The sequence below is a fragment of the Bidens hawaiensis genome, unplaced genomic scaffold, assembly GCF_021521415.1.
Source record: "Bidens hawaiensis isolate Kalapana, Puna unplaced genomic scaffold, B.hawaiensis_p1.1 tig00042484_1, whole genome shotgun sequence".
In the NCBI taxonomy this organism is placed as follows: Eukaryota; Viridiplantae; Streptophyta; class Magnoliopsida; order Asterales; family Asteraceae; genus Bidens; species Bidens hawaiensis.
In genome coordinates this window covers 1-25055 of record NW_027497535.1, presented here as the reverse complement: position 1 = coordinate 25055, position 25055 = coordinate 1, and the positions used below count along the sequence as shown (strand labels likewise).

General features: G+C 36.2%; 1 pseudogene; it reads right to left on the bottom strand.

Annotated features, from left to right (window-relative positions):
• Window positions 1-13761, bottom strand: part of LOC143593680 (uncharacterized) — a 75662-nt pseudogene extending 61901 nt beyond the window's left edge.
• Window positions 13762-25055: the final 11294 nt, after the last annotated feature.

The following is a 25055-nucleotide window of genomic DNA, read 5'->3' as shown; positions in this document are numbered from 1 at the left end:
AATAAACCAAATTTCAAGATTTTTTATTTTTATTAAATTTGGAATGTATAATCCAAAATTTATGCATTTAAAATCATTAATGTCTATCCATAACTATGAATTTTAAACACGGAAATCTTATGCAAATTAAATTAGAAAATATGTTAGTAGGTATAATTTAGTTAAGTTATGAATAAAATTTTATTGTTATAGTTTACTTGTTAAATAAAAAGGAGAGTTTTATATGCAGTTTGTATAAAAACCGTGGCTAAAAAAAGCCTTAATATTATTTGACGCAGTTTTATAGCTTTAGACGCGAGTTTTTTGCATAGTAGATTTTCGTGGATATTAAGAAACCTTTTTAGACGTGGTTCTGGGGGTAAACCGCGTCAAAAAAGAAATATCAACCACGTCTAAAGCTCTTTTTTCTACTTGTATTGTGTCAATTTCATGATACACTTCTTTCGGTTTTTCACTCGTTACACTTATTGGTGATCAAATAATAGATCTGTTTATTGATTGAGATATGTCATGTGTTAGAAACTTCATTTACTTCTCTTTAGATCTTTCAGTACCTACAAGTCCCTAATTAACAAGGTTGGCTTTCCCAAACCAAAGATTTCGCCGCTCTCTACGATCAATGTGCGTGAGTTCTGGGATTTGTGAAGCCTTTCGTGGGCTTCATCTATGTAAAAAAGGCATACCATTTTGTAAAAAGCGCCCAGAATACTCCTCGTATGTCCCAACATAACCTAACTTTGAGGCGTTGGGAATTAAACCAAACCCAAATGTAGCATTTATGGGATGCATTTAGTGTGGAAAAAATCTTCTCCAAGTGTATATATTTGTGTTTGCATTTGATGATATGTGAGAATTTCAAAAGAGAATGAGTGAGAGGAAACACAAAGGGTGAGGTTGATGATCATGATCTGACATGCCTTTGGCTATTTAGAATGTCTTAAATAATGTGTAGTGGTAACTAACTGCATATGAACGTTTTACGACACTTGACGTTCCAAACAACAATGACTAATTTTGTAAAAGGTGTAATAGTAACATGTCATATAAGACCAAGTGTAGTGGGGCGATGATTTCCCCATTACCACCCCCCTACACGCGAGGGGGTGGGGGAGGCTATTGTTGACATGGTGTGTTTGAAATATTATTATTTTAGTTTAATGCTTTGACCATTGAAAAATACTCCTATTAATAATATAAAAAATTAATTATTCAAAAAATAAATATAAATACCCAACGAATTCAATCATTTTCACCCTTTCATTTTATACCAACTCAACCTTCAAAACCCGTTATTTTCACCAAATATGGATTCGACAAGTGCATTTAGGGGCGAAGGAGCAGGACGATGCAGTTACGAGTGCATTTGGGCCATAATATGATAAGATAGCTTCTGGTTCAACTAGTTCTCACCCGCGCACGAGGCGAGCGTTTATCGTTCGAGACGGTGAGGCCGCGAATGATTGGTTGAAGAAAGATTACTTCAACGAGTTACGGCGACGCTAAGTTTAGACGTCGTTTTCGGATGTCTAGACGTTTATTTTTGCGCATTGCTGGAGATTTGGAGGGCGGGTATTCTTATTTAAACAAAAATGCGACATAAGAGGAATGTTAGGATTCACTGCCATCCAAAAGTGTACTTCGGTGCTACGTGACCTCGCATACGGAAAGAAAACCGACATCAACGACGACTATTTAAAGATGGCGAAGACAGCGACACGAGACGAGCATAATTTAAATTGTTTTATATAACTTACATGTTTGTAGTTTAAATTGTTTTAATGCTTTATTCATATATGAATAATACAATTATATGGTCTTCGTTATCTGAGGATTCCAACTTCAAACGACTTAAGTCGCGTATACGATGTACATGAAAGTAAACATACTTTCCACGGCATGATCAGGAGTATAGATTACATGCATTGGGAGTGGTCTAACTATCCAGCCGCATGGTGAGGTTAATACACCCGTGATGACCATGGAATATCAACGTTTAGTCTTCAGGCCATTTGTTTACATGACATTTGTCACACCCCAACCTACGGCGAAAATGTTGGGGCGGGCACTGATTGTCACAACTCTCAATGTACTATATGCAATATTATAAGTTTAAGTATCTATTAAATAAATTTCAAACGAAACAAATATTCATACAATATCCAAACAAAACAAAAGTGCATCAACAATCAAAAGCCATAAATAATTTTCTTGTTAGTTTTCTTCTAGCATAAATTCTTAAGTGATCTTTTACTTCAGTTACTTCACATCAAACGATAACCTGCATATGCGTTGAAAATAAAATAGTTTTGTCAACACAAGGTTGAGTGAACAACACACCAGTTTAGATGTACATATAGTATATATATGAATAAGTAGTTGCAACAAGTCATATGAGGATAACAATTCAACCAAATGAGCAAGTATAACTGGGATGTCGAGAAACACAAAGCTATAATGACTAGCGTATGATCATACTTTTCTGAGATTATGTTGGACCTCTCCGAATGCGGTTCACGTAAAGCATATAAGCACATAAACAAGTAAGGTATAAGTTGTTAGCACATAATAAAATAGTTGCAGTTTTGTGTATAAGTATATATGAGAAATATATTTATGCATATGTCCCCAAAACGTGAGAAAACGAGTAAAAAAAGGGGAATGTGGTACTCACCTTAGCAATAGGCAAGAGATAAACGAATAGGTAAGAAAGCGGTAACTCAGGCTCTTCGGGATATACCGACGAGAAATCCTAAGTATCAATAGTTGTGGAATAAATATGAATTGAATAAATAATCTAAACTAAATAGAGATTCGGAATTTGATGATTGAGTGTAATCTTACGAAAGTTAAATATTAACATATTTATTATTAATTTTATTCTCAAAGTTTTATAATACGATTTTAGCTTTTAGAGAATATCTCATACAATAGTAACCAAGTTTCCCCACTGTTCTAATCATATTTTTTTTTACCTATTCAATAGGTTACATGACATGTCAATCTTTATATTTTAAATGTTTAATCTCTAAAGCCTTGTTTATAAAGTACACACTTTCACACACAGACCATATCAAGAACCAACACACAACCCACACATCAAAATCCAATTTTGCAAAAACAGGAAACAACTCTCAAACCATTAATAATAATTCATCTTTGTCTTTGAATTTCACTGTACGCTATCACTGCAATCATTACTCTGGTTGGTTGGTGCTCAATAATAATGGCGGATCTATACGGAAGAACAACCAACAATAACAATTGCTCTTTTTCTTCTTCTTCTTCTTCTTCTTCTTCTTCTTCACTCGAATCTGAAGACATGTCTTCTTTCCTTCAAAGTTTCCTTAATAACCCTTCAACCAAGGTTCAAGTTAATGAAGTTATCCCCTCTCATTTGACCGAATTTCTCGATTCGGACCACCGCTTCTCTGATCTCGGCTCCTTTTACTCCTCCGACCCTAATCGGGTTGGTTTTTCGCCAGGAAATGGTTCGGATGGGTTAAAAAATCACGGAATTTTACAAAACCCGAGAATAAAAAAAGTGGCGAGCGTTGCCGGATGGGGTGGCCGAAGTTGTCGGAAGGGGTGGCCGGAGTTGGTGAAGAAGATGACCGGACTAAGACACATGAAACAAAATATAATTTTTATTATTTTAATTATAAAATCCTAATGATTTTTAGACATAAGCATTTAACATAAAAAAAATGGAAAACAAAAATGACATGTAAGATGTTTACCTGTTAAACAAGTAAATTATTTAAGATTAGAACATTATTTATAAGTTGATGACCTGATTAGAACAAATAAAAGAATGAGTGACCTAATTGAAACAAAGTTGAAACTTTGTTACTATTCTACAGAATTGTCCCTATAATTTTATTATATAAAATACATTAATAATATTTGTAAAACTTAATAGTTTATATAAAAAGGTTTGTTTAATTACTTTAAGCTAAAAAATACAATTAATGTATATATATATATATATGTATATATATATTACTATTAATAACGACCCCTTTTATATTATTATTGTAAATAATCAAAAAGAGATAATAAATAAAAATATCTACATAAAATGATCTTTTTATAAAACACTTGATCTTATATATTTTATTATGTTAATTAAAACGATTATATTAAATATATATATATAATTTCGATTTAAAACTCGTTTTAATTTTGAAGCTTTTATAAATTGGTTAATAATTTATTACATATATACAAATTTATATATAAATATATATATACATACATATATGGTGTTTACCCAATGTTCAGAAAAACGATTGGTTCATATGTTGGTTAGGAAATTTCTGATTATTTAAGATTTTTATATGAATTATAATATAAATTAGTTGATGAAATAAGTTAATATAACAATATAACTATTTATCCAAAAATAAAATGTATAAAAAGCGCTGGGGTGGCTCGAACCCGCGCCCCCAGCCTTGACGAGTCTTAACACGCAAACATAACCAGCTGTGCTACCAAAGCAGCTGGTTACAACTTCATAACAGAATAACAGATGCTCAAAACAACAGACAGAGACAACCCCAAATCAAACTATAAACCCTAGAAAACCTAATTGCTTAAACCGTTATACGATTGATCGGTTAAAGTTAGGGTTAATGACGAGTGACACATGACGATCACATCAACATACTTAATTGCCCGCTGCAATGATGCGGATTTTTTGATCAATTAGTGCGATGAACGACCGGCCGTAACTTAATTAAAAACGGGCACAAATAATCACGAATATACAATCGGTCTTAGGGGTTTGATAGGTGATGTGTGCTGCGCGTGCTAGTAAAGTGATAACTAATTGGATATTTAGCTTTTGCACATATAAAAGTGATTTCTACCAAAACTAAACACACACAAAATAGGCAAGTGTACCTATCGTATATGTAGAATAGTATTGGTAAGAACCAAGTATCGATCCGTGGACACAAATGTGTCAAATAATGAGTCATTGTTTTAGTTTAATCGGAGAGTTTTAATCATTTTGAGGTTGATTTTCAAACTTCTATAAAATAGAAATAAATAATATATATAGGTGACAAGAATAGTAATTCTAAATGAGTAATTCAATTATATGAAGGTTTATCATCTATTATCAAGAATCCACTCCATTATTCCTTGATGATTAATAGTTGAACATGTGATAAACTTGTCATAATAATATATGATAGAACAGTCCCTCATTTCTAAGTGAACATATTATATGATATAAAATAAAGTAAAATGCGCATTTTAAAGTCCATCCTTTCCTAATGTCATGTTACCACGAGAATGTCAATTTAAGTAGACAAGCAGTCTGGTATAATAGAACGATTAAGGTTGACATCGATTTTTCAAATACCAACCCTAACAACTTCGAGTGATTGTAGTTAACTCACACAACCTCCCCTTGGTTGATTTAATTAGATTATAGTTACACATTCCATTAACATATGATTTCTTTAACTAGCATGATAACCTAGGAAATCATGTTAACAATGTTATTTTAAAATTATCAAAATTAGAGAAATAGATCATAGCTTATATCTCATCATTTCTAAGTACAACATAAGGATCCATGTTTTATATTGAATAAAGTATCAAAGTATTCTTTTTACCATTTCAAGTTTCCAAGAACATGTATTACCGTGAATGATTGTAAATCATCAACCTTGATGTATTGGATTAAAGTGATAAAACATTTCTTCATCAACGGATAATTGCAAAATAACCATGTACTATATCACACTAAACCACATGTTTCATGTAATCATCAAGTAAAACAAAGATTTTTCATAGATTATAGATGGTAATAGGAGTTTTAGCTCATAATGAGCATTGTTATGAACATAAGAGATGATAATAACAAACACATAATTAAACTTAGAACAATCTAACCAATGTAGATGAATCTCCTCTCTTAACGATGGATTATGATGGTGTCGATGATGATGGATGATGATGATAACCTCCAAGCCTTCAAGCCCCTCACAAGATATTCAATATGAGTGTAATGTGGGTGTTTTATAAGTGAAAACCGTTTAGAATTCTTATTCAAGCACACTTGATCAGTGCAACATGAGCCGCTATTTATAGGCAATCTGGAGACTAAAGCATGGCCCCGTGCTTTGGTAGGCACGCCCCCGTGCTTTTATTGACATGTGCTGAAATTGTTTTGTCCTTTTGTTGAGGGTGACCACGGCCCCGTGGCCAAGAGGCACGACCCCGTGCTTTTGTTCCTAGTATTTGTAATTTCTTGTAGAATTTTGTCTTTTCCTGTGTTTAGAAGCATGGGGGCATGTTTCTTGAGGCATGGGGGCGTGTTTCTTGATTTTCTTGTGTTTCTTCTGTTTTTCTTCTTCTTTCCGCTTGTTTCTTCGTTTGGGGCTTGGGTTTACCTGAAATTGTTTTTTATTATGATAAGTAGCCTTCTGTGTTATGTTATTTGATAGAAGTTGCATTTTCTAGAGTTTATTTGATGCTTAAAGATGTATAATTTTATACATATTAAACATTCCCACACTTGGAACCTTGCTTGTCCTCAAGCAAGTTACTTATAAACATTTATCTAAAAATAGCAAGTTAGGACCATAGCTTAAATATTCCCAAAAGTTTTCCAAGATAATGGAAACGATTGACCAACCTTAAATCATAGGAATATATGTAGTGATATAAAAAAATGATTTGTTTTTATGAGCGTCTGTTTATGCAAATTGTCACATTCTTACAATTTTCAGTCATACTCGGTTTTATATCTGATTATACCTGTGATGAAGGTAAGTGAACACTCTTAGTCAAGATGTAACCTGTGATGAAAAAGCTTGCAACAAGTTCAAATCTCCACCTTTGTGAAGGGTTGCATAGTTCAGAAGGTAAAAATAGGTTGGTTTTGTGTAGGAATTTGGTGTTGTTTCAAGGGTTTATGTTGATGAGGATGTGACTGGTAAATACAACTTCTTTTGGTTCTTGGGGATCTTGAGATGTTTTCGATGGTTAGCTTCTTGTTCCCCAAGTGTTTTATTAACAGAGTTAGTGACTCTTTTAAGGTCAGATCATCAAGACCAGTTTTGTCGAGGATGTGGATTAGTTCTTCCTCAATCCTGTTCTGAACATAACTTCAAACTCTAATGGATCGTTTGGCTTTGAGCCTAATAGCCCCCACCCTCATTAGTTTGGTATATTCATGCTGAGACTAAGTTTGACTTTTTCTACATCTTCCTTCGTGGGAACAGTTTCCACAGCCTAAACATCGTTCATATATTTTTGCTCTTCTTTTCATTGCGCTTTTGGAAACTCCACAAAATGGTGGCTTCGTTCTTCTTGGCGCCACTTTTTCTTCACATCATTGCTAAAGAGAAAACTTCTCTCCCTAAGTTCTGGAGGCAACCTAGGCTTTGTGAAATGTATGCAGCAAAAGAAATTGAAATTGAAAGAATGTATTTCCTGTTCTTTAGGGTCTGCCGGTAAAAGATCATTGTTGTATATTACCGGTGATAAGGATAAAGTGGTACGGTAAGGTTTCGGGGTTTTCGGGTTTGTATTTGAAGAGTGGATTGATGGGATTTGTGACAATTTTACCTTCTTCTTTATACAAATGGTCTTTATTTGCTACAAAATAAAAAAATTGATTAGTGAAATTTTGTATAATTTGTTGAACAAGCAATTGGTCAAGTAATTTCCCTCCCCACACTTGAATCTCACATTGTCCCTAATGTGAAAAGATTGATAAAAAATACTAAGTAAGTATGTGGGTCAAAATGGAAAGGTACTTCCCTATGATTTAACGAAATTTCGACAGAGCGTCCCTTGTTTTTCGTCCGTTTTCCTGTTTCGTACCTGTATAAGATAAAATTGCAAACAACCAAGCATAATTTTCCTGAAAATTGGGTATTGAATCGTCCATCCCTTGCCCAAACGGGCTAAATAAGTAGCTAGTCATAGTTTCTTGGCCTATATGGCCATAATAAGTATCCAAATAAACAAACAACCAAACGACAGAATGTAAATTGTCTAAAACACACATAATAATGTTATGAAAGTACTACCAACCCATGCCCACGCCCATGCCCGACCTACCATTGCCATTGCTTATCAGTTGCCCGTGTCCGGGTCAAATGGTCCCCACTTCCTGTCCATGCGATACCCAAACGCTTAATCTCTTACCTCGTTTCTTCATATTCCGCTGCCCGTTGTGCATCAGAGGCAGCAATCTGTCCTGTGATCCTGTCAAATGAAGCGGTAGTGTTAGCTGAGAAAATGAGCCCGTATAGGCCCTCGAATGAGTATCGGCTATCGTGTGACGAGCTGGGGCCGGCCTCTGATGAATCACTGATGATAGGTACGGCGACGACTCTGTCTGGGTGGTGATACTCCTCTCCTATCGGGCACATCCTGGAATAACATTTCTGCTGGGTCTTCAGGGTCCCAAACCTAGTTATAAGTGTCACAAAATCTCCACACATCTGGGTTTTGGTCAATCTACTGAACCATCTGCATGCTGATACAATAATCAAGGCTAAGAGCAATCGGGTCTGGGCATCGGGTCCCTTCTCTGTCTACATTATAGGATTCATAGAAGGTTATAGATCCAAGGGCCACCGAAAATCAGGGTGTTTCTTCTGGCATTTGCATTTGTCATGAACAGCTTGCAGAATAAATAAGTGATGTTGCATGGTATGCCATTCTTCATGAAATATAGTACCCAAAGATCCCTAAAATTAACAACCCCTTCACTTTGACCTCGAGCAGTGGCAGTGTAACTGAGCAGGTGGTGAATGTATCTCATAAGTGGGTCACGTAGTGCCATGCTCTTTGAACTGCTTGCATTTTAGTTTTTGGTCCCGTAGCTTAGTTGTTCCCATGCTTCTAACCTTGTGTTTCCAGCTTCAACATCATCATCACCATCTTCATCGGCGAATATTTTCACGGCTGTGAACCAAATTTCTCTGTCTGTTTCCTCGGCTATGTAAATTCCCAGATCAATCCCAAGTTGGGTGACATAAGTTGTGTGCCATTAACCCCCACATCTGAACTCAATGGCGTCTTCATCCCACATGTCCAAGTTCTTGGTCTTCATAGAGAAAGAAGCTAGGAATTCCTTTGTCAGTTCCGTTATAGCTTCTTCTGTTTGACCAAAAACTCATTTCCATGGCCCTCTCACAATGGTTTTGTACCGGTTCCATTGATTAACTCGCCTCAATGTGTCCCTGCAGGCATAAAAGATTGGCTATGGGAACCGTCGGTTGAGGTAGGTTAATCTGGCTTGGGCTCTTCTATCCCTTGCATCCCGTACTGGAAAGAGCAGAAATGCATGAACGTCGTCCCCATATTCAGCCATCTGCAATTCGTACCCCAATCAGTCAAAATTTAACAAAAATTCTAACCAAACTGGAACAGAAAGAAATCCACAGTGCCATGCTTTTAAAAGCACGACCCGTGCTGCTGTTGTATGTCAGTTATTATCAATTTTGACTTTTGTTGACCAAAAGGTGACCACAAGTCGTGTTGTTTAAAGCACGGTTCGTGTTTTTAATTCTACTTTCAAACTTATCATGACTCGAACCTTCGTTTTTAACCGGTTATATCAGTTAGGGTTTTGATTGGTCATGTATTTTACCCAAGATCCGAACCCAAATGATTTCTTTCAACAATCCCTTAGTATAAAACCTATCTAACAATTCAATATTCTAAATCTAAACGAATAACCCATCTAACATTCTGGTTCAAACCCGATTTAATCAATTGGTGAGATTTGGGGGTTAATTTAGACCTAGAAAGATGAAATTGACAAATAGATTTGTTAAATTATCATACCTTTGGTTGGAAACGGTTGAAATTAGGCCTAGAATTGCATATTAGGAGGGTGGTCGGCGGTTTTGTGGAGAAGAACGGAGTTATTTTTAGGGTTAAGTGAATGAAAAATTTATTTTATTTGAAACAAAATTCGTAACTGTACTAGGCATAAAAACACGGCCCGTGTTTTTAGAAGCACGATACCGTGCTGCACTAAGCAGTCAGTTTCTTGTGTTTTATTGTTTATTTGTCGAGCTGGTTCATTTTATATTGATTTTTCTTGATGATTAGGGTTTAAGATAGAATTTTAAAAGTCCTAATTTTCATTAAACATAAAATACAAAGTTAAACATAGTAGAAAGAAAAAGCAACAACAACCCCGAATTACGAAACATAAGACTTAGCAAGAGTAACTTAAAGAAGATAAAGTCTGAACTTTCAACGACCACCATTTCCGAACAAGTCATGAATGTGTGGTGGTGTTTGTTGGTTATCCAAGAGCTCGGAGAGCTTCTTGTCAAGTTTCGCGATCTCTCGGTTAAGATAGTTGAGTTTAAAATCAACGTCTTTGTTGTGGCTGCCCACGATGTGGAAATTCTCAAACCGGAGTAGTTCGACTTTGTTTGTCAGCTTGATTAAATGAGCTTCAGTTTGGATGTTGCTCTCGACTTGGTCTCGCACAATGCATTGGAGCCTCATGATTTCTTCCTCAAGGTTTGAGGAGGAATCACCATGCTTGCCTCTTCTCACTGGTTTCCATTCCATTTTCTTACTTTCCATTTCAGTAAACTTGTTTTTTAGTATGAATGGAATAGTGAGTTTTATATGCATTATATAGAGAGTGGGAAGTCGGACACGACCCCGTGCTGCTATAGGAATAAATGTTTCTGAATCAAAGAATTGTACGGAGTCAGCGCGTATCATGCCGAAGATTCTGAGGTGACCATGGCCCCGTGCTTTTGGTTACTGAGAGTTTCAGCCAAACGCGAGAGCCGGAATTATTAGGATGATGTTTAATATGTTATTTTAAGCATTTGATCATCCTAAAATTACTTTTCATTAAAATTAAAAGTCCTAAAACAAGTGTGGGATAAGCCCGGTTTTCCTAGAAATATAACATTACCCGGGTTAAGCCTGAAGGTCCTAGCACAATGTGTCTAGTGCACTTGTTTACACATGAAAACAGAAATTTAAGGTTCCTAGATTTATTCGAAGGGTTCTCCTCCGCTGAATGGTCCTGGTGGTGGAAAGTATGTGAAACCGAGAACTTGAAACTGAAATTGTTCGTTAATGTCTTGAAGTTCCATTTTCATATTTTCCACTGATTCGGTGAGTTGGACGAGACGCATTTTAGCAAGGAGATTCATTTCAGTGAGTTCCTTGACGAGTTCTTGAAGTTTCAAGAGAAGCTCGGTTTTGGAAACATGTCGGGCATCGTTTCTCGGTTGTCGAGGAACGGGAATTGCTTCATTCATCTCAGTAGGCATGTTGAATTTTCAGAGAAGAATGTTTTGGTTTGAGTTGGTGCAAAGCATGTACTGGCAGGAGGTGCCTTTTATAGCCAACTATATAGCAAGCACGACCCTGTGTTTTTAGAAGCACGGCCTCGTGTTTTTGTTCTGACAATTCTGTTACAAACCAGACTGACTGAGATTTTGGCAGCGAAGATTCTGGCCCGCACATTATGGCACGGTGCCGTGTTTTAAAAAGCAAGACTCCGTTTTTATAAGTATTTACAAGGCCTAGTTTATGAAGGTCTTGGCCAAACCATATTTCCTTAAACGTTTACTTGGTTGGCTGGAGGATTATTACCTCCGAGACTTCTTCAAATGGTCCATCGATATATTGTTTTAATCGATATCCATTAAATTGAACTTGTGGCCGTTAAAATTTGAAATCTCGACTGTCCCATAGTTGAAAACTGATTCAACTATGCATGGACCTGTCCAACATGATTTTAATTTTCCTGGGAAAAGACGTAAACGTGTGTTGTACAACAGCACTCGACTGCCAACTTGAAACTTTTTGTTTCCTTTCATATGGGCGTCATGTAGACGTTTAGTCTTTTCTTTGTAAGACCAAGAATTTACAGAGGCCAATGTTCTTAGTTCTTCGAGTTCGTGAATTTGATCTTCCCGCTTTTTGCCGGCGGATAGTATATCGAAGTTCACAGCTCTTAAAGCCCAATAGGCCTTATGCTTAAGTTCTACTAGTAGATGACATGCTTTTCCATAAACTAGTTTGAATGGTGTTGTTCCTATGGGGGTTTGTAGGCCGTCCTGAGGGCCCACAAAGCGTCATCTAATTTTTCCGCCCAATTTTTGCGATTCATTCCTATAGTTCTTTCTAGAATCCTTTTGATTCCTCTATTCGAGACTTCTACTGTCCCACAAGTTTGAGAATGATATGGTGTTTTCAGTCGATGGTGTACTCCATATCGTGCCAAGACTTTTCCATTAAGGTATTGCAGAAGTGGGTACCTCTGTCGCTGATTAGGGCTTTTGGAGTACCGAATCATGAAAATAATTTTTTCAAAAATCATACAACTACTCGTGCATCGCTGATGGGAAGAGCTTATGCTTCAACCCATTTAGACATGTAGTCGACTGCCACAAGGATGTACTTGTTTCCAAAGTAGTTGGGAAATAGGCCCATGAAATCTATTCCCCATACATCAAAGACTTCACAAATTTGAATAGCCTTTTGAACCATCTCATTCTTGGATGAGATGTTTCCGGTTTTTTGACAAGCATCGCATGCTGGGATCAAAGCATGTGTGTCTTTATATATGGCGGGCCAGAAAATTTCTGCATCAAACAATTTTCTGACCGTGGCGGCGGTACTGTGGTGACCACCGGTTGGGCCTTCATGGCAGTGTTTAAGGATATCTAGAGCTTCTTTTCCAGACACACACCTACGAACAACCTGATCGGCTCCTATTCTAAATAAATATGGATCTTCCCAGAATTAGAATTTAAGGTCGGAGAAGAATTTCTTTCGCTGTTGATGAGTAAGCCCTTTTCTTAGGATTCTACGTGCTAAGTAGTTTGCGAAATCGGCAAACCATGGACTCTCATCTTCCTCTTGCATAACTGCTTGGATGTGCATGAGAACTTCATGTGGAAAGTTATCGTTGATAATTTCTTCGTGATGTTCTTCTGAAGCTGGGCGTTCTAAACGTGAAAGGTGGTCAGCGGCCAAAATTTCTGCTCCCTTCTTATCCTTAACTTCTATGTCGAACTCCTGGAGTAAGAGAATCCAATCGATGAGTCTTGGTTTTGCATCTTGTTTGTTAAAGAGGTATCTTATGGCGGCAAGGTCGGTGTAAACTATGGTTTTGGAAAGAACTAGGTAGGATCTAAAATTTTCAAATGCAAAAACTACTGCTAGTAACTCTTTTTCTGTTGTGGTGTAATTTTCTTGGGCGTCGTTAAGAGTTTTACTGGCATAGTAAATTGGGTGAAAATGTTTTTCTTTGCGTTGTCCGAGTACGGCTCCAACAGCAAAGTCACTTGCATCTCACATTATTTCGAATGGAAAGGTCCAATCGGGTGTAGTCATGATTGGTGCGTTGACAAGTTTGTCTTTCAATATGTTGAATGATTCAACTAATTCTTTAGAGAAGACAAAGGGTGCTTCTTTTTCTAGAAGTTTGGTCATAGGTCTAGCAATTTTGGAGAAGTCTTTTATGAAACGATGGTAAAATCTTGCGTGACCTAGAAAACTTCTAATGGCCTTTACTGAAGTTGGGTGCGGAAGCTTAGAGATAGTTTCTATTTTTGCTTTATCAACTTCTAATCCCTTTTGAGAAATTTTGTGACCGAGAACAATGCCTTCTTTAACAATAAAGTGGCATTTCTCCCAGTTGAGCACTAGATTTACTTCCTCACATCTGGCTAACATTTTGTCAAGGTTTATTAAGCAATAATCAAAGGTGTCTCCAAATAATGAGAAGTCGTCCATGAATACTTCCATAGAGTGTTCGATCATTTCGTGAAAGATGGCCACCATATAACGTTGGAAGGTGGCTGGAGCATTACATAGTCCAAACAGCATTCTTCGATAGGCAAAGGTTCCATACGGACATGTAAAAGTGGTTTTCTCCTGATCTTCAGGAGCTATGGGAATTTGAAAGTATCCCGAAAATCCATCAAGAAAACAGTAGAACATTTTTCCAGATAGACGTTTAAGCATTTGATCGATGAAAGGAAGTGGAAAATGATCTTTTCTTGTGGCGTCATTAAGTTTCCGGTAGTCAATGCAAACTCGCCAGCCTGTGATGGTTCTCATTGGTATTAACTCATCCTTCTCATTCATTACTACTGCCATTCCTCCCTTCTTGGTTACTACTTGAACTGGACTAACCCAAGGTGAATCTAAGATTAGGTAAATTAATACGGCATCAAGGAGTTTTATTACCTCCTTCTTCATGGCATCCTGCATGTTGGGATTGAGATGTCTTTGATGTTGGACCACGAGTTTGTATTCTTCCTCCATGAGGATTTTGTGAATACAAAAGGAAGGACTAATGCCCTTGATATCCATGATCTTCCATGCAATGGCCTTCTTATGATTCTTAAGAACCTTAAGAAGTTCGTCTTTCTCGTCTTTAGAAAGGTGAGATGATATGATTAGTGTAAGTTGAGAGTCTTTTTCGAGAAAGGCATATTCTAGATGGTTCGGGAGTTCTTTTAACTCTAAGGCTGGTGGTTCCTTAATTGATGGTTTCGATTTTTCTTTACATTCAGTTATCTCGTATACTACTTCTGATGTCTCCTGATTGTTGTCATTAGTCTTGAGATTTTTATTTTCTTTAAAATGAGTTTGGGGTCTATATCAGTTAAGATTTGTGTTTCTAATGGTGTGTTGATGGAAGATTTTCGCAAATAGCAACTCACGATAGAATCAATGATGTCGACATAATATAATGTCTCATCGTGGTATTGCGGATGTTGCATAGATTTCCCTATGTCAAAGGTGATAGCCTCGTTATTGACCCTGAGAGTGAGTTTGCCGGTGCAAACATCAATGATAGCCTTTGCAGTGGCCAAGAAGGGTCTTCCTAAAATCAGAGGTACATTTTTGTCTTCCTTCATGTTTAGAATCACGAAATATACTGGGAAAACAAATTTTTCGATTTTGACAAGCATGTTTTTAACAATGCCCCAAGGATATTTGATGGATCGGTCAGCTAACTGAATGCTCATGCGGGTGGGCTTTGGTTCTCCTATCCCTAGTTTTTCAAAAACCACATATGAAATTAGGTTAATACTAGCTCCTAGGTCAGCCAGAGCATTGCTAACAGACAAATTTCCTATGAGACAAGGGAGAGTAAATCTCCCTAGATCGGTCATCTTTGTTGGTAGCTTGCTCTGGAGGACTGCTGAGCATTCTTCATTCAGGGTGACATGTGATAGTTCTTCCAATTTCCTTTTGTTTGTCAGCATTTCTTTGAGGAACTTGGCATATTTTGGCATTTGAGCGATGGCCTCGATAAAAGGGATGTTGATGTGGAGTTGTTTGAAGAGTTCTAAAAACTTCCCGTACTGTGCTTCCAATCTTTCCTGCTTCAGTCTTCCTGGGTATGTGATAGGTGGAACATAGGTTCTGACTGGTTCCTTGGGTTGTACAATGTCTGTTGGAATTAGTACTTCCACTGTTTTGCCAGTGGCTTCCTTCTCCATGACTGGTTTTGAAATTGGTGAGGCAACAATGGTTGTACCGCTTTTGAGTGTAATAGCGTTAGCTGTTGCATTCGGATTAGTGATTGTGTTGCTCGGAAAGGTACCGGGTGGTCTTTCGGATATTTTTCGGGAAGTTTGTCCAATCTGAGTTTCTAGATTCTGTAATGATGCTTGTTGACTTTTTAGGTAAGCTTCATGTTTTAACAATACTTCGCTGATATCAACAGCTCTTGAACCGGCCTTCTTTCTACTTCATTTGGTTTGGTTATGATTTGGATCAACATTTCTTTGATTTTTGAGTAGCTTGGATTTTGATGGCTACTGGAACTTTGATCTTGAAATTGGGGTTATGGTCGGAAGGTTTGATTTATCGGTCTTTTTTCGAATCCAGGTAAGGGTTGAGTGTTACCTCCGTCTTTACAGCTGAAATTCGGGTGGTTTCTCCATCCTGAGTTGTAGTTATTGCCGATAGCGTTGTTCTGTCGAGTGATGAAATCGACTTCTTCCATGGCCATTATAACTTGTTTGCAGTCCCTCGTCTTATAACTTCCTCCACAGGTGTCACAGGTGAGTCTGGTTTTTGATAATTCGGCTTGATGTTTTTTGAACTTTAGAAAAGGCTTCAAGTTGTGCGGTGACAACAGTGTTAGAATCGACGTGGTGCATTCCTTTATGGGTTGGTGTAGATCTTGGTGGGTTGTAAGTGAAACTTTTCTTTGCTGCCTTTTCCAGGACTTCAAATGCTTCGTTAGGTGATTTGGATCCTAGGTCTCCACCGGCGATTTGGTCGATGGCCTATTTGTTTTGACTGGATTATGCATCAATGAAAGTTTGTACTTGTAACCATACGCTCAGTCCATGATGTGGGCATCTTCTCAGAAGACTTTTATATCTTTCCCATGCTGCGTGTAACGATTCATCATCATCGGTCCGAATCCGGTAATGCTGGCTCAGTTTTATCAGGCGGAAAAGTATTTGAGGAGAAAATGTTCAACCTTCTGGTCCCAAGTGGTGATGGAACCAGAGGAAAGAGATTTTGTCCATTCCAGGGCTTGACCCCTCAGAGAGAAAGGAAAGAGTTTTAGTTTGATATGATCTTTCGAACAGTTTTGTATTTTAAAGGTTTCGCAGATTCGTAAGAATCGAGATATATGAGAAAGAGGATCTTCGTCGAGGAGACCGTGAAATTGAACTGAATTTTTCACCATATGGATGGTGCTTGATTAGATTTCGAAATTTTCGGTGATTTCGGGTGGAGCCACTCCATTGCTTTAGCCTTCGAGATTTGGCTTGGCATACTGGCTCATGTTCGGCTCATTGTTTTGAGCCGCCATCATTTCTTCGGTTTGATTTTCTCCTGGTGTTGTGGCGTCCACTAATTCGTCTTTGATTGTTTCGATGGTTTCTGCAGTCCGTTTACGTGCTCGTCGATGAAAGAGTCGTTCCGGTTCAAAAATTCGAGAAACATGCTCAGGCTCGAATGTAGAGGACATACATGGGACTAAATCAAAGTTAAGCTAGAGTAAAAGTTAGTTAAGTTAAACCAAAGGTTAGTTGAAGTTAAACTACGAGTTAGGCTAAGCTATTTTAAAACTAAACTAAGGTCTAAGTTAATTAAGCTAAAGTAAAGGTTAGGCTAGCCTTAAAAATATATAGTTTAATAGTTAGTAAAAAATAAAATATAATAAAATAAAAGTTAAAACATTTGTACAATTATAGACAACGATTAAATTAAAACTTGGATTGTTCTTAGTAACGTACCGTGTCCTCGGCAACGAGGCCAAAAACTTGATGTGTGCTGCGCGTGCTAGTAAATTGATAACTGATTGGATATTTAGCTTTTACACAAGATCGTGTTTTACATTTATAAAAGTGATTTCTACTAAAACTAAACACACACAAAATAAGAAAGTGTACCTATCGTATATGTAGAATAGTATTGGTAAGAACCAAAGGTCGATCCGTTGACACAAATGTTTCTAATAATGAATCTTTGTTTTAATTTAATCGGAGAGTTTTAATCATTTTGAGGTTGATTTTCAAAATTTTATAAAATAGAAATATATAATATATATATATATAGGTGACAAGAATAGTAATTCTAAATAAGTAATTCAATTATATGAAGGTTTACAATCTATTATCAAGAATCCACTCCATTATTTCTTGATGATTAATAGTTGAACATGTGATAAACTTGTCATAATAATATACGATTGAATAGTCCCTCATGTCTAAGTGAACATATTCTATGACATAAAAGAAAGTAACATGCGCATTTTAAAGTCCATCATTTCCTAATATCATGTTACCACGAGAATGTTAATTTAAGTTGACAAGCAGTCTGGTATAGTAGAATGATTAGGGTTGACTTCGATTTCTCAAATACCAACCCTAAAAACTTCGAGTGATTGTAGTTAACTCTCACAACCTCCCATTGGTTGATTTAATTAGATTATAGTTACACATTCCATTAACATATGATTTCTTTTACTAGCATGATAACCTGAGCAATCGTGTTAACAATGTTATTTTAGACTTATCAAAAGTAGAGAAATAGATCATAGCTTATATCTCATCATATCTAAGTACAACATAAGAATCCATATTTTATCTTGAATAAAGTATCAAAGTATTCTTTTTACCATTTCTAGTTTCCAAGAACATGTATTACCATGAATGATTGTAAATCATCAACCTTGATGTATTGGATTAAAGTGATAAAACATTTCTTCATCAATCGATAATTGCAAAATAACCATGTAATATACCACACTAAAACACATGTTTCATGTAATCATCAAGTAAAACAAAGCTTCTTCATAGATTATAGATGGTAATAGGAGTTTTAGCTCATAATGAGCATTGTTATGAACATAAGAGATGATGATAACAAACAAATAATTAAACTTACTACAATCTAACCAAATGTAGATGAATCTCCTCTCTTAATGATGGATTTTGAAGGTGTTGATGATGATGGATGATGATGATAACCTCCAAGCCTTCAAACTCCTCACAAGATCTTCAATATGAGTGTAATGTGGGTGTTTTATATGTGAAAACCGTTTAGAATTCTTATTCAAGCACACTCGATCAATGCAACAATGAGCCACTATTTATAGGCAATCTAGAGACTGAAGCACGAGCCCGTGCTTAGGTAGGCACGCCCTCGTTCTTAGGTAGGCATGCCCTCGTGCTTTTATTGACATGTGCTGAAATTGTTTTGTCTTTTTGTTGAGTGTGACCACGGCCCCGTGGCCAAGAGGCACGGCCCCGTGCTTTTGTTCTCAATATTTGTCTTTTCTTGTAGATTTTTGTCTTTTCCTGTGTTTAGAAGCATGGGTGCGTGTTTCTTGAGGCATGAGGGCGTGTTTCTTGCTTTTCTTCTGTTTTTCTTCATCTTTCCACTTGTTTCTTTTTTGGGGCTTGGGTTTACCTGAAATTGTATTTTATTATGATAAGTAGCCTTCTGTGCTATGTTATTTGATAGAAGTTGCAGTTTTTAGAGTTTATTTGATGCTTAAAGATGTATAACTTTATACATATCAATAGGTGATGCTCATAGGATGGTTTATGTATATGGAATTGAATTGTAATGCTCGCTAAGATGTATTATGATTTGCGAGTTATGGCGGCCTAATTAAAATAAGCAATCCGTATCAAAAGTTATTGTTTTAACATAACTAATCGATGTCGGCAGGACATTTTTGGCAAGAATAATATCCCTAAATCAATTCCAAGATTATTACAAGAATTACGGTACAAGATATCTAAACGGGTCTCATATTCATGGATTTCGGGTCTGATTTACGGGTTAACGGATTCAGGAAAAAAATATAATAATAATATACAAAAGTTACAGTTTAGTCCTTGGAGATTTGAGGTGGAAGCATATTTAAGTTAAAGTTTGGTTTTGGGTTAAAATTGCCAAAATATGAAAGTTATAATTATATATTATATAAATACTTAAACAGTAATATAATAATAGTTTAGTAATTCTATAAATGCGATAAAATTTCCCGAATATAAAAGCGGGTCGGGTTATGACTAATAAACAATAATTTGGAAAATCCGAGTTGTTACAACCTTTGGTTTTGGTAGGCTTTTTTGGCTCTGTCGGGGTCCAACAGCGACAAAAACGTTCTAAACCCGTCACCCGTGTTAGATTATTACATCAGCCTTAGCATACCGGTCTAACCCATTTTATGAAAATGGTACCTACTACCAACACAACTACCATCTAGGAGATGTGATATATCCGGAGTTCCCGATCATCCTTAGTACGTTCCAAGACCCGCTCGACAGAAAAAAGAGAATTGATAGCAATGGGTTAGAAATATGTGGGTCACTTGAAACGGGTGGGTCAGCATATTCGGCGGGTTATGGGTGTGCTATTTGTATAGTCACTGGAAAAAATGAGCGATGTCAGGTAAACATCTATCATACTACACAACATGATTTTAAAAGATAACGACAGAGGAATATGCCAATACTATATATCAGAGAGCGTTCATGAAGAATTTCCTGAAGAAACCGAAGAGCAGCAAACACAAAACCTTCACGAGCTCACATTAAGTGAGATACATAATCAACTTGAGGCGTATTTGCTTCCATAATTTGGGATAATCGTCCCTTTGAAGAAGAAGACGAAGACGAATACGATGATGACGAACAATACGGAGAAAGCGAAGACGAGGCATAAATTATTATATTTATATGTATTTTTTAAAATAAAATTGTTATATATTTTTTTTATTTTAATGTTTGTTTTTGTAATTTTAATGTATTTTTATTTATTTATTTAATTTAATGAAGGTTTATTTGTTTATTTTAATTACAAAATGAAAAAACAAATTATGCGGCGATATTGAGCTACATGCCACATGTCAAAAATCGCCCACGATGTAGCCCTTATACTACACATACCCTTAGGTTATATTACTTTAATCGGGTCCTGGGTTATAAAAAACAAATACATGTCCATCTAGAAAAGAAATTATTTTAGTTTTGAATTATCTTATTACCAAGAAATTATAGTATGACTTAGTTTTGAATTATTTTGTACATATGTGTATAATGTGTTGGTATTATTTACCCGAAACTGTTTACACACGTTTGTATAATTTATAGGCATTATATTTGTTTCGAGCTTGAAGAAATTCAAAACTTAAAAGTAAAATTCCTCGGCAACGATGATACTTTTACGCGACAAGATTTGAATACATATATGTATAACTGTGAACATACTTTTAACGGACTTGATTTAATCAACTATGTTGACCAAGCTTTTCCTTCTAATTGTGATTATATACGTATATGCAATATGATCATACATATATGTATAATCAGTTTAAGCAACGATGTTGACCTAACTTTTCCTTCTAATCATAATTATACATATATGTACAATGTGGTTATGCGTATATGTATAGTCGGTGAAAAATGTTGCAGTTACATGCACGTTTATAATTGTGATCATACTTCTAATGTATATGATTTAAACAGCAATGTTGTCAAGCTTTGCCTTCTAATTGTAATTATACATATATGGATAATCAGTGTAAAAACCTCGTTGTTACATGTTTTAAGTTGAATGATACATATATCTATAGTAAGTGTATGTTCTATACTATGATAAATTATAATATATGTATAATATATATGAGTTTTTTAATTACATTTGCAAGAATTTTGCATATGAAAGTAGTTAAACGACACAATGCATACTGTAGGGGTATGGTACTAAACCCGGTTTTACAACCCTAAATTTATTATGTTTGGCTTATTTTATTATATGGACTAATACAATGTTATTGGGCTGAGGGGGTTTTGTGGAGGTAACCCTAACTGGGCTAGGCCCATTAGGGTACCATGATGGTGGCCATGAGGCTCTCTATATAAGGAGGTCTCCACCTCCTTATTATGGGGATGCTCAGTAAGAGCTGCCATCAAATCATTTTTGTGTCTGTAAACAAGAGATCCTTGAGATTTCTTAGCAGTCACCTCCACACCCCCAAAAGGCCATTGCAGATCTCAAGCAACCGAGAAGAAGATCAAGACGTGGTTCGTTCATCTCGAAATCCGTGGAAACATCGTCATGGGTCAGGTCAGATTCATCTCATGTTTCGACATTGGCGCCATCTGTGGGACGGCAACGAACTACCCTTCGATTTTCGTCTCGGTTCTCAGATTTCTCCCAAGAAAAACCCAGATCTGGAAGTTTACAGAAAGAGGCTTCAAGACTTGTTCTATTAAAGCTCAAAAAGATCCATAGATCTAAAAGAGGCTTCCAGATCTGTGCAAAAATGAAGCTGAAAAGGATTTGTAGATCCAAAAAAGAAACTACCTGATTCGGATGATCAAGCCTCCGGATCTGTGATGGTTTTAAATTCTCTCCGCTCCGAACTTCAGATCTATCTAGATCTGATTTACAGATCTAGATCTGGATTACAGACCTGGATTTTAGGTTTAAAATTACAGTCCATAATCTAATTGCTTTTGTATAATCAAGCTTCATTTAGTTTTACTGTTTCGTACAATATTATGTTTATTCAAACCTTGCTTCTTTCTTTTTAAGCATATGATAGGCACATGTGAAAGCTTTTGTTTCTCTTGGAGAGGAAGACACATTCATAGGCAGTTGGCAAAGGGAAAAGCTTTAATCACCTGTAACTCACACACAAAATACGGTAGCAATAGAACAGTAACGGAATGTGAGCAACCCGAACCTAGATTTCGTTGATTTGTTGCCTAGTTTGTGATTTGGAAATACCTAAAACAATTATCCGAAATAGCTAGTAAGGAACCGATAAAATACCCAAACTACCTTATGGAACTTAAATTTACCTTCAATAGTATAACCTGCAGTATGACCTTTTCTAGTATGCATCCTTGTAGTTTGAATCCGGTGACCACTAGTAAACTTGCAGCCCGAAACTGAATTTTCTTGATCTTTTAACCCGTTTATGATTTGAAAAATGTGAAATAATAACTAAAGATAGTTCGAAATTAAGTGAACCAAAGCAGTTTCCTAAAACATCAATTCATTTGAAAATACCCAAACTGCCCTTGCGAATTGAAGATAATAAAGATGCATATTAATGGATATTGGAATCTGATTTAAGGCCCAGACCCATTTGAACATCATAGCAACACTGTTACACAAACATGGCTGCAAGATAGGTTGAAAATGGAATACTCATTTGCCATCCTATGTATATGCCAAGCCAAGTTTAAACTTGCGTGTTAGTCAAATAGTGTGTTCATCACAGCCTAAAGTTGCATTTACAAACACCCGAAACAATGACCCCAAATACCCGAACCTAGCCCATTTACAAGAACATCAATTTCTTTTAAAATACCAAAACTTACATCGTATTTACATTGAGTTATCAAGTTCTGCGTGTAACAAACAACAGAGGAAGGATGCGTGTAACCGTAGGTGGCAACATTAACACACCTTAAGTACTTGTAAGCCACAAAAAATAAAAAATAATAAACGTAGGAGTAGCATAATATCAAATTGAGAGTGATGACAAACTTGTTAATTAATACATGAATAATAATGAAAATACCGTTTGGCCTTATAGCAACATGCCAACACCACTCCTGGCCACCATAATACCACCAGTCCACCACCACAACATCACCATTACCTAGGATTCCACAATTAGCAAAAGCATCGTAGGTAAATCGTTTTAAATGACCCGAAAACGATGGTCGACTGAGCGACTCAGAAAAAGAACCACAACAACTTAAAGTTAATAGCTGAAATCCAGAAATCACTCATGATAACGACAGGTGGGAGGTGGCAACCGGCGTAAGGAATCATAGATTTAACATGCATCACTTTCCTATAGCGAAGCACTTCCCCCACCACATGATCGTCACCTAGGGTTCGTAGATCGAACCTGGTAACAATCGGTGATGATGGTGGCAATCAGTGGAAAACTAAGAGTCGATAATCAAAGATTATGGTGATAATCGGTGGTGAGAATACCAGAATTGGAAAGATGGAGTAAAGAAGCGCCGCCCAAAACATAGTGCAGAACATAATCAGAAGCACCGCACAAACAACCAATATGAAGCTGCCAACATTAACGCATTAACGACTTGTACCACACGCTTCAAAACATGTCGGGGTAGCACAAAAACGATATGTGAGTGTCACCGACCTTTCAAATTAATATTTATACAATGTCTAAGTTGAGCATCAGTATAAAACATTATTTAACAAAACAATATAAACTAAAAAAACCGCATTCCAGATGAAGTCATTCACATATTCTTCAATATTGTAAGGTCACGGTCCCGGTGCCATACTTTGGCGTTGGATCTACTCATAAACACAGTTCTAAATATCCGAGTTAATTAAAACTTTCGCGGAATAAATAAAACTTCGAACATTTATTACAAACATTAGATACTTGTCTTAAAAACAGAACATAAATAGTTTATTTAAAATATCATGGTTAAAACTTCTTTGGATGTCAGTCCCTTCAATCCTGCCATGTGTCCTTCTCTCAAGCCAACTACTTCAATCTATTCACCTGCGTGCATAGTAAAAGTCAGCTACGCTGAGTGAGTTCTAGTTAATACAGGTAACATACAATACATCCATATACTTAATTATGTACGCATCCGAAGATACATATAACATACTTAGCTTTTTACCTTCTTCGTACTTTCATTCTTTCTTTCATACATACATAAATACATACATTTCGTCCTATAACCTTAGCAGGTATTATTACGGTCTGTTCCCAACATTCGCAGATATTATTAGGGTCTGTTCCCTTCGTTCGTAGATATTATTTGTAACAACTCGGATTTTAAATCAATATCTATTAATCATAACCGACCAGCTTTTACGTTCGGGAATTTTTATCAAACAAATATCATGATATTCGAGTATTTATAATTTTAATATGATTTGGTTAATTAATTAAATATGTATATCAAAACAACTTTGAAAAAATACAAAATTTACCCTAAACAATAATTTTGGTTTTATGAGATTCCAACTCTATAGTTCAGGGACCAAAATGCAATTTCTATTATAATCTTTATATTATAACCCATTTTCCTTTTCTGGATATTCCGTTTACCCATATCATTGTCTAAACGGGTTTTTCTTGTACCCCGAAGCTAATAAACACGAATTTGGTTAACAAATCTTTGTATCATTGAAGTTTGATCTCGTAATCGTTTGTAATATTCAAATCGCGGCCTACCAACACTCTAAACAAGTTAATGATATCAATTTTGATATGTTCTTCCATCTTTAGTTAACCAACTGTTGGTTAAACACTAGAACACGAAATATTTGATAATAATGCAATTATTTTAGCAGTCACAAACCTCAAACCCTAGCTGGCATAACCCTTGTATATTATTAGATTATCACGGCCTTAATCTGTTCGTTTGCAACCTTATTAGCGCTGGCAATGTTCTACCTCGTTCACCCCCCTTCTGATCACAGTTAGAGGTAATTAAGTATTTGGTTCTAATCGCGAGATCCTATTCTTCATTAACCCTATAATTGATTTGATCCATTATAACAGATTGGAT